We start from the raw sequence: 11739 nt of genomic DNA, 5'->3' as shown, positions 1-11739 counted from the left end.
ATAACAAATCATACATAAAAGAATTCAGAGGAGATTCAAATATTGTTCATAGATAATCTTGATCATAAACCCACAATTCATCGGATCTCGACAAACACACTGCAAAAAGAGTTACATCGAATATATCTCCAAGAAGATCGAGGAGAACTTTGTATTGAGATCCAAAGAGAGAGAAGAAGCCATCTAGCTAATAACTATGGACCCGAATGTCTGAGGTAAACTACTCACACATCATCGGAGAGGCTATGGTGTTGATGTAGAAGCCCTCCATGATCAATGCCCCCTCCGACGGAGCGCCGGAAAAGGCCCCAAGATGGGATCTCACGGGTACAGAAGGTTGCGGCGGTGGAAATAGGGTTTCGTGGTGCTCTCGGATGTTTTCGGGGTACGTGGATATATATATAGGAGGAAGAAGTAGGTCGGTGGAGCTGTGAGGGGCCCACGAGGGTGGGGGTGCGCCCAGGGGGACAGGCGCGCCTCCCTGCCTCGTGGCCTCCTCACTTCTTTCTTGACGTCCACTCCGAGTCCCCTGGATTGCGTTTGTTCCGAAAATCACTCTCCCGAAGGTTTCATTCCGTTTGATATTCCTTTTCTGCGAAACACTGAAATAGGCAAAAGAACAGCAATCTGGGCTGGGCCTCCGGTTAGTAGGTTAGTCCCAAAAATAATATAAAAGTGTATAATAAAGCCCATTAAACATCCAAATCAGATAATATAATAGCATGGAACAATAAAAAAATATAGATACGTTGGAGACGTATCAAGCTTGTCTGACATAAGTCGCTTGGCAAATGCTTCACAACCCCAAATCTTTAGAAAAGACAAACTGGGACTCTTCCTAGTCCACATCTCAGGTGGTGTCTTGTCTATGAATTTTGATGGTACCCTGTTAAGTGTGAACGCTGCAGTTTCTAGAGCGTATCCCCAGAATGACAAGGGTAAATCCGATTTGCTCATCATAGACCGGACCATGTCCAACAAGGTCCTATTCCTCCATTCCGACACGCTGTTTCTCTGTGGCGTACCCAGAGGTGTGAGCTGAGGTACTATACCTCGGCTTTTCAGATGATCATCAAACTCCTGGCTCATGTACTCACCTCCAATATCTGATCATAGAAGCTTTATAGTCTTGCCGAGCTGATTCTCAAACTCGTTCTGAAACTCTTTGAACTTTTCAAAAGTTTTTGACTTATGCTTCATCAAATAGATATATCCATATCTACTCAAGTCGTCGGTGAAAGTCACGAAGTACTGATAGCCACCTCTGGCAGTTGTGCTCATTGGACCACACACATCACTGTGTATAAGCTCCAATAGCTCGGACGCCCTCTCGCAACTCTTTGCAAAAGGAGACTTAGTCATCTTGCCTAGCAAGCATGATTCGCATGTCTCGAATGACTTAAAGTCGGACGAAGTTAGGAGCCCATCATCATGGAGCTTCTTCATGCATTTCAGACTAATGTGTCCAAGCCGGCAATGCCAAAAGTATGTCGGATTTGTCTCATTAGGCTTATGCCTCTTGACATTCACGTTATAGACCGGTTCCAGTTCTAGATTCAATATAAATAACCCATCAACAATGGGTGCATAGCCATGGAACATACCATTCAAATAAAACGAACAACCATTGTCCTTTAAATTGAATTCATAACCCTGACTCATCAAGCATGAGGCAGAAATAATGTTCCGACTAAGTGCAGGAATGTAATAAAATTATTCAACTCCAAAATAAATCCAGAAGGAAGCTGGAGATGCATCGTGCCGACCTCCAACGCAGCAACTCTTGCTTTGTTGCCGACCCTGATGTCAATCTCCCCTTGTGCCACACGCCTAGTTCTTACCAGCCCCTGCATCGAGTTGCAAATATGAACAACCGATCCGGTATCAAATACCCAAGAGCTACTAGGTATGTCAGCAAGGTAAATGTCTATAACATATGCAACAAGTGTACCTTTGCCTGAAGAAGCATTTCCGACCTTCTTGCCATGCTCTGCAAGCCACTTGCTACAGTTCCCCTTCCAATGACCAGTTTCCTTGCAGTGATAGCAAATGGTCTTCGAGTCCGGTCCTGACTTCGGCGCAGCGGTGGAGGTTACCATCTCCGTGCCCTTTGCCTTAGCCTTCTTCTTGGACCAACTCTTCTTGAACTTAGCCGATTTCTGCACCATCAACACTTGATGCGTGCCTTTCTTAATATCCTGCTCTGCCACTTTGAGCATCCCATGCAATTCAGTGAGCTTCTTATCCATGCCATGCATATGATAGTTCGAGATGAACGTCCCATAGCTGGGCGGAAGAGAACCCAGAACTACATTAGTAGCCAGCTCATCCAAGAGCGGGAAGCCCGACCGATCCAAAGCTTGCACATATCCGATCATCTTGATCACATGTGGGCTCAGTGGATCACCTTCCTTCAGCTTACAATCCATCAAGGATCGCCAGACGTCGAACCTTTCGGTCCTAGCCTGTGTCTGAAACATGCTCTTGAGACTCTCGATCATATTGTAAGCCTCAGCATTTTCGAAATGCTGTTGCAAATCGGGCTCCATACAAGCTAGCATCAGACAGTTGATCTCCGTTGATTCATCAACGATTTTCTGGTAGGCATTCTTAGTTGTGGCATTAGCATTATCAGCAGGTTCCTCTGGAAGTGGATCCTCTAGAACATGTTCCTTTTTATCGTGCTTGAGAACAATTCTCAGATTTCTATACCAGGTGGTAAAGTTTGTTCCATTCAGTTTATCCTTTTCCAGAATTGATTTCAATGCAAAGTTGGGTTGAGCAGGTGGTGCCATTGATCTACAACAGAAAATATGCAATCACTAAGCAATGTGTTTATGTAGAGTAATTCAAGCCTAAATATAAATACTCCCACTGAAGTTGGCATCCCTCCGCAAACTCTCAGTGATTCAGGATCCAACTAGCACATGCGACTAGTGAGCTTTAGCATCACTGCTAGACAACATGCCTATCCGGTAAGCAACTCCTTGCTAATCGTATCTCTATACGACTCCTGTCGGTCGGGAAGGTATCTCATACCCCGGCTCCCAACCTTCTTTGCCACAAGGCCCAAAACCGTTTTGATAGCCTTGTCAAGTTAACCTTGTTGGAAATATGCCCTAGAGGCAATAATAAATTGGTTATTATTATATTTCCCTTATTCATGATAATCGTTTATTATCCATGCTAGAATTGTATTGATAGGAAACTCAGATACATGTGTGGATACATAGACAACACCATGTCCCTAGTAAGCCTCTAGTTGACTAGCTCGTTGATCAATAGATGGTTACGGTTTCCTGACCATGGACATTGGATGTCGTTGATAACGGGATCACATCATTAGGAGAATGATGTGATGGACAAGACCCAATCTTAAGCATAGCATAAAAGATCGTGTAGTTTCGTTTGCTAGATCTTTTCCAATGTCAAGTATCTTTTCCTTAGACCATGAGATCGCGCAACTCCCGGATACCGTAGGAGTGCTTTGGGTGTGCCAAACGTCACAACGTAACTGGGTGACTATAAAGGTGCACTACGGGTATCTCCGAAAGTGTCTGTTGGGTTGGCACGGATCGAGACTGGGCTTTGTCACTCCGTGTGACGGAGAGGTATCTCTGGGCCCACTCGGTAATGCATCATCATAATGAGCTCAATGTGACTAAGGCGTTAGTCACGGGATCATGCATTGCGGTACGAGTAAAGAGACTTGCCGGTAACGAGATTGAACAAGGTATTGGGATACCGACGATCGAATCTTGGGCAAGTAACATACCGTTTGACAAAGGGAATTGCATACGGGATTGATTGAATCCTCGACACCGTGGTTCATCCGATGAGATCATCATGGAACATGTGGGAGCCAACATGGGTATCCAGATCCCGCTGTTGGTTATTGACCGGAGAGGCGTCTCGGTCATGTCTGCATGTCTCCCGAACCCGTAGGGTCTACACACTTAAGGTTCGGTGACGCTAGGGTTGTAGAGATATATGTATGCGGAAACCCGAAAGTTGTTCGGAGTCCCGGATGAGATCCCGGTCGTCACGAGAGGTTCCGGAATGGTCCGGAGGTGAAGAATTATATATAGGAAGTCAAGTTTCGGCCACCGGGAAAGTTTCGGGGGTTACCGGTATTGTACCGGGACCACCGGAAGGGTCCCGGGGGTCCACCGGGTGGGGCCACCTATCCCGGAGGGCCCCATGGGCTGAAAGTGGAAGGGAACCAGCCCCTAGTGCGCTGGGCGCCCCCCCTAGGCCTCCCCCCATGCGCCTAGGGTTGGGAACCCTAGGGTGGGGGGACTTCCCCCTTGCCTTGGGGGGCAAGGCACCCCTTCCACCCCTTGGCCGCCGCCCCCCCCCCCCCCAACCCTAGATGGGTTTTGGCCGGCCCTCCCTCCCAAGGGGGCCTATATAAAGGGGGGGAGGGAGGGCAGCAATACATAGCCTTGGGCGCCTCCCTCCTCCCCTGCAACACCTCTCTCTCTCTCGCAGAAGCTTGGCGAAGCCCTGCCGGAGACCCGCTACATCCACCACCACGCCGTCGTGCTGCTGGATCTCCATCAACCTCTCCTTCCCCCTTGCTGGATCAAGAAGGAGGAGACGTCGCTGCACCGTACGTGTGTTGAACGCGGAGGTGCCGTCCGTTCGGCACTCGGTCATCGGTGATTTGGATCACGGCGAGTACGACTCCGTCAGCCACGTTCATTGCAACGCTTCCGCTCGCGATCTACAAGGGTATGTAGATGCACTCCTTTCCCCTCTTTGCTAGTAGACTCCATAGATGCATCTTGGTGAACGTAGGAAAATTTTAAAATTATGCTACGATTCCCAACAGTGGCATCATGAGCCAGGTCTATGCGTAGTTACTATGCACGAGTAGAACACAAAGCAGTTGTGGGCGTTGAGTTTGCCAATTCTTCTTGCCTCTACTAGTCGTTTCTTGTTTCGGCGGCATTGTAGGATGAAGCGGCCCGGACCGACCTTACACGTACGCTTACGTGAGACAGGTTCCACCGACTGACATGCACTAGATGCATAAGGTGGCTAGCGGGTGTCTGTCTCTCCTACTTTAGTCGGAACGGATTCGATGAAAAGGGTCCTTATGAAGGGTAAATAGAAATTGGCAAATCACGTTGTGGTCATACGTAGGTAAGAAAACGTTCTTGCTAGAAACCTACAAACCACGTAAAAACTTGCAACAACAATTAGAGGACGTCTAACTTGTTTTTGCAGCAAGTGCTATGTGATGTGATATGGCCAGAAGATGTGATGAATGATATATGTGATGTATGAGATTGATCATATTCTTGTAATAGGAATCACGACTTGCATGTCGATGAGTATGACAACCGGCAGGAGCCATAGGAGTTGTCTTTATTATTTTGCATGACCTGCGTGTCATTGAATAACGCCATGTAAATTACTTTACTTTGTTGCTAAACGCGTTAGCCATAGAAGTAGAAGTAATCGTTGGCGTGACGACTTCATAAAGACACAATGATGGAGATCATGATGATGGAGATCATGGTGTCATGCCGGTGACGAAGATGATCATGGTGCCCCGAAGATGGAGATTAAAGGAGCATGATGATATTGGCCATATCATGTCACTATTTGATTGCATGTGATGTTTATCTTGTTTTTGCATCTTATTTGCTTAGAACGACGGTAGTAAGTAAGATGATCCCTTATAATAATTTCAAGAAAGAGTTCACCCTAACTGTGCACCGTTGCGAAGGTTCGTTGTTTCGAAGCACCACGTGATGATCGGGTGTGATAGATTCTAACATTCGAATACAATGGGTGTTGACGAGCCTAGCATGTACAGACATGGCCTCGGAACACACGCAATACACTTAGGTTGACTTGACGAGCCTAGCATGTACAGACATGGCCTCGGAACACGGAGGACCGAAAGGTCGAGCATGAGTCGTATAGAAGATACGATCAACATGGAGATGTTCACCGATCTTGACTAGTCCGTCTCACGTGATGATCGGACACGGCCTAGTTAAACTCGGATCATGTTTCACTTAGATGACTAGAGGGATGTCTATCTGAGTGGGAGTTCATAATCAGATGAACTTCATTATCATGAACATAGTCAAAAAGGTATTTGCAAATTATGTCATAGCTTGCGCTTTAGTTCTACTGGTTAAGATATGTTACTAGAGAAAATTTAGTTAAAAGTTGGTAGTAGCAATTATGCGGACTGGGTCCGTAAACTGAGGACTGTCCTCATTGCTGCACAGAAGGCTTATGTCCTTAAATGCACCGCTCGGTGTGCTGAACCTCAGCGTCGTCTGTAGATGTTACGAAACATCTGACATACACGTTTTGATGACTACGTGATAGTTCAGTGCGGTTTAGAATTGTGGCACCAAAGACGTTTTTGAAACGTCGCGGAACATGTGAGATGTTCCGAAGACTTAAATTGGGATTTCAGACTAGTGCCCACGTCAAGAGGTATGAGACCTCTGACAAATTTCTTGAGCCTGCAAACTAAGGGAGAAAAGCTCAATCGTTGAGCGTGTGCTCAGATTGTCTGAGTGCCACAATCGCTTGAATCGAGTGGGAGTTAATCTCCCAAATGAGATAGTGATAGTTCTCCATAGTCAAGCTAGTAGAGCTTCATGATGAACTAAACATATCAAGGATAGTTATGATGATCCTTGAGCTATTCGCGATGTTTGACACCGCGAGAGTAGAAATCAAGAAGGAGCATCAATTGTTGATGGTTAGTAAAACCACTAGTTTAAGAAGGGCAAGGGCAAAAGGGATACTTCATGAAACAGCAAGTCGTTTGCTGCTCTAGTGAAGAATCCCAAGGTTGAACCCAAACCCGAGACTAAGTGCTTCTATAATGAGGGAACGGCCACTGAAGCAGAACTACCCTAGATACTTGGTAGATGAGAAGGCAGGCAAGGTCGACAGAAGTATATTGGATATACATTATATGAATGTGTACTTTACTAGTACTCCTAGTAGCACCAGGGTATTAGATACCGGTTCGGTTGCTAAGTGTTAGTAACTCGAAATAAAAGCTGCGGAATAAACGGAGACTAGCTAAAGGTGAGATGACGATATGTGTTGGAAGTGTTTCCAAGGCTGATGTGATCAAGCATCGCATGCTCCCTCTACCATCGAGATTTGGTGTTTGCGTTGAGCATGATTGGATTATGTTTATCGCAATACGGTTATTCATTTAAGGAGAATAATGGTTACTCTGTTTATTTGAATAATACCTTCAATGGTCTTGCACCTAAAATGAATCTCGATCGTAGTGATACACATGTTCGTGCCAAAAGATATAAAATAGTAATGATAGTTCCACATACTTGTGGCACTGCCATTTGAGTCATATTGGTATAAAACGCATGAAGAAGCTCCATGTAGATGGATCTTTGGACTCAGTCGTTTTTTGAAAAGATTGAGACATGCGAACCATGTCTATTGGTATATATGCATGAAGAAACTCCATGCAGATGGATCGTTTGGACTCACTTGTTTTTGAATCACTTGAGACATGCAAATCATACCACATGGGCAAGATGACTGAAAGTCCTCGTTTTCAGTAAGATGGAACAAGAGAGCAATTTATTGGAAGTAATACATTTTGATGTATGCAGTCCAATGAGTGCTGAGGCATGCAGTGGATATCGTTATGTTCTTACTTCACAAATGATTTGAGTAGATGCTGAGTGTATTTACTTGATGAAACACTAGTCTGAATTATTGAAAGGTTCAAGTAATTTCAGAGTGAAGTTGAAGATCGTCGTGACAAGAGGATAAAATGTCTGTGATATGATCATAGAGATGAGTATCTGAGATACGAGTTTGGCACACAATTGAGACATTGTGGAAAGTGTTTCACAATTAATACCGCCTGGAACACCATAGTGTGATGGTGTGTCCGAACATCATAACTGCACCCTATTGGATATGGTGCATACCATGATGTTTCTTATCAAATTACCACTATCGTTTATGGGTTAGGCATTAGAGACAACCGCATTCACTTTAAAAGGGGCACCACGCAAATCCGTTGAGACGACACCGTTTATAGAAACCTAAGTTGTCGTTTCTTAAAAGTTTGGGGCTGCGATGCTTATGTGAAAAAGTTTCAGGCTGATAAGCTCGAACCCAAAGCGGATAAATGCATCTTCATAGAATAACCAAAAACAGTTGGGTATACCTCCTATTTCAGATCTGGAAGCAAAAGTAATTGCTTCTAGAAACGAGTCCTTTCTCGAGGAAAAGTTTCTCTCGAAAGAATTGAGTGGGAGGATGGTGGAGACTTGATAAGGTTATTGAACCGTCGCTTCAACTAGTGTGTAGCAGGGCACATGAAGTTGTTCCTGTGGCACCTACACCAATTGAAGTGGAAGCTTATGATAGTGATCATGAAACTTCGGATCAAGTCACTACCAAACCTCGTAGGACGACGAGGATGCGCACTACTTCAGAGTAATGCGTGATCCTGTCTTGGAAGTCATGTTGCTAGACAACAATGAACCTACGAGCTATGGAGAAGCGATGGTGGGCCCATATTCCGACGAATGGCTCGAGGCCATGAAATCCGAGATAGAATCCATGTATCAGAACAAAGCATGGACTTTGGTGGACTTGCCCGATGATCGGCAAGCCATTGAGATAAATGGATCTTTAAGAAGAAGACGGACATGGACGGTAATGTTACCATCTATGAAGCTCGACTTGTGGCAAAGAGTATTTTCACAAGTTCAAGGAGTTGACTACGATGAGTTTTTCTCATCCGTAGCGATGCTTAGGTCCGTCGGAATCATGTTAGCATTAGCTACATTTATGAAATCTGGCAGATGGATGTCAAAACAAGTTTCCTTACCAGTTTTCGTAAGGAAAGGTTGTATGTGATGCAATCAGAAAGGTTTTGTCGATCCTAAGGATGCTAAAAGGTATGCTAGCTCCAGCGATCCTTCCATGGATTAGAGCAAGCATCTCGGAGTCAGAATATACGCTTTGATGGAGTGATCAAAGTTTTTGGGTTTATACAAAGTTTGTTAGAAACTTGTATTTACAATAAAGTGAGTGGGAGCGCTACAACATTTCTGATAAGTATATGTGAATGACATATTGTTGATCCGAAATGATGTAAAAATTTCTGGAAAGCATAAAGGGTTGTTTGAAAGGAGTTTTTCAAAGGAAGACCTGGATAAAGCTGCTTACATATTGGGCATCAAGATCCATAGAGATAGATCAAGACGCCTGATGATACTTTCAAAAGACAGCACACCTTGACATGATTTTGAAAGAGTTCAAAATAGATCAGCAAACAAGGAGTTCTTGGCTGTGTTACAAGGTGTGAGTATTGAGTGAGACTCAAGACCTGACCACAACAGAAGATAGAGAAAGGACGAAGGTCGTCCCCTATGCTTTAGACGTAGGCTCTACAGTATGCTATGCTGTGTACCGCACATGTAGTGTGCCTTGCCATGAGTTGGTCAAGAGGGTACAATGGTGATCCGGGAAAGGATCTCATGACAGCGGTCGAACTTATCCTTAGTACCTAGTGGATTAAGGAATTTTCTCGATTATGGAGGTGGAAAGGAGTTCGTCGTAAAGGGTTACGTTGATGCGAACTTTGACACTAATCCGGATGACTCTGAGTAGTAAACCGGATTCGTATAGTAGAGCAATTATTTGAAATGGCTCCAAATAGCGCGTGGTAGCATCCACAAGATGACATAGATATTCGTAAAGCACACGGTTCTGAAAGGTTTAGACCCGTTGACTAATAACCTCTCTCACAAGCATAACATGACCAAACCAGAACACATTGAGTGATAATCACATAGTGATGTGAACTAGATTGTTGACTCTAGTAAACTCTTTAGATGTTGGTCACATGGTGATGTGACCAGTGAGTGTTAATCACATGGTGATGTGAACTAGATTATTGACTCTAGTGCAAGTGGGAGACTGTTGGAAATATGCCCAGAGGCAATAATAAATTGGTTATTATTATATTTCCTTATTCATGATAATCGTTTATTATCCATGCTAGAATTGTATTGATAGGAAACTCAGATACATGTGTGGATACATAGACAACACCATGTCCCTAGTAAGCCTCTAGTTGACTAGCTCGTTGATCAATAGATGGTTACGGTTTCCTGACCATGGACATTGGATGTCGTTGATAACGGGATCACATCATTAGGAGAATGATGTGATGGACAAGACCCAATCCTAAGCATAGCATAAAAGATCGTGTAGTTTCGTTTGCTAGAGCTTTTCCAATGTCAAGTATCTTTTCCTTAGACCATGAGATCGTGCAACTCCCGGATACCGTAGGAGTGCTTTGGGTGTGCCAAACGTCACAACGTAACTGGGTGACTATAAAGGTGCACTACGGGTATCTCCGAAAGTGTCTGTTGGGTTGGCACGGATCGAGACTGGGATTTGTCACTCCGTGTGACGGAGAGGTATCTCTGGGCCCACTCGGTAATGCATCATCATAATGAGCTCAATGTGACTAAGGCGTTAGTCACGGGATCATGCATTGCGATACGAGTAAAGAGACTTGCCGGTAACGAGATTGAACAAGGTATTGGGATACCGACGATCGAATCTCGGGCAAGTAACATACCGTTTGACAAAGGGAATTGCATACGGGATTGATTGAATCCTCGACACCGTGGTTCATCCGATGAGATCATCGTGGAACATGTGGGAGCCAACATGGGTATCCAGATCCCGCTGTTGGTTATTGACCGGAGAGGCGTCTCGGTCATGTCTGCATGTCTCCCGAACCCGTAGGGTCTACACACTTAAGGTTCGGTGACGCTAGGGTTGTAGAGATATATGTATGCGGAAACCCGAAAGTTGTTCGGAGTCCCGGATGAGATCCCGGACGTCACGAGAGGTTCCGAAATGGTCCGGAGGTGAAGAATTATATATAGGAAGGCAAGTTTCGGCCACCGGGAAAGTTTCGGGGGTTACCGGTATTGTACCGGGACCACCGGAAGGGTCCCGGGGGTCCACCGGGTGGGGCCACCTATCCCGGAGGGCCCCATGGGCTGAAAGTGGAAGGGAACCAGCCCCTAGTGGGCTGGGCGCCCCCCTGGGCCTCCCCCCATGCGCCTAGGGTTGGGAACCCTAGGGTGGGGGGACTTTCCCCTTGCCTTGGGGGGCAAGGCACCCCTTCCACCCCTTGGCCGCCGCCCCCAACCCTAGATGGGTTTTGGCCGGCCCCCCCTCCCAAGGGGGCCTATATAAAGGGGGGGAGGGAGGACAGCAATACACAGCCTTGGGCGCCTCCCTCCTCCCCTGCAACACCTCTCTCTCTCTCGCAGAAGCTTGGCGAAGCCCTGCCGGAGACCCGCTACATCCACCACCACGCCGTCGTGCTGCTGGATCTCCATCAACCTCTCCTTCCCCCTTGCTGGATCAAGAAGGAGGAGACGTTGCTGCACCGTACGTGTGTTGAACGCGGAGGTGCCGTCCGTTCGGCACTCGGTCATCGGTGATTTGGATCACGGCGAGTACGACTCCGTCATCCACGTTCATTGGAACGCTTCCGCTCGCGATCTACAAGGGTATGTAGATGCACTCCTTTCCCCTCGTTGCTAGTAGACTCCATAGATGCATCTTGGTGAACGTAGGAAAATTTTAAAATTATGCTACGATTCCCAACAAACCTAATGCAGTGCATGTCCGTGTCCGACGCGAACCCTTCAGTTCAAGGACACCTAGCAGCAC

This window comes from Triticum aestivum, chromosome 7D, assembly GCF_018294505.1.
Source record: "Triticum aestivum cultivar Chinese Spring chromosome 7D, IWGSC CS RefSeq v2.1, whole genome shotgun sequence".
Lineage (NCBI taxonomy): Eukaryota > Viridiplantae > Streptophyta > Magnoliopsida > Poales > Poaceae > Triticum > Triticum aestivum.
The sequence above is the reverse complement of the archived record's forward strand: the minus strand, read 5'-3'. Positions refer to the sequence as shown.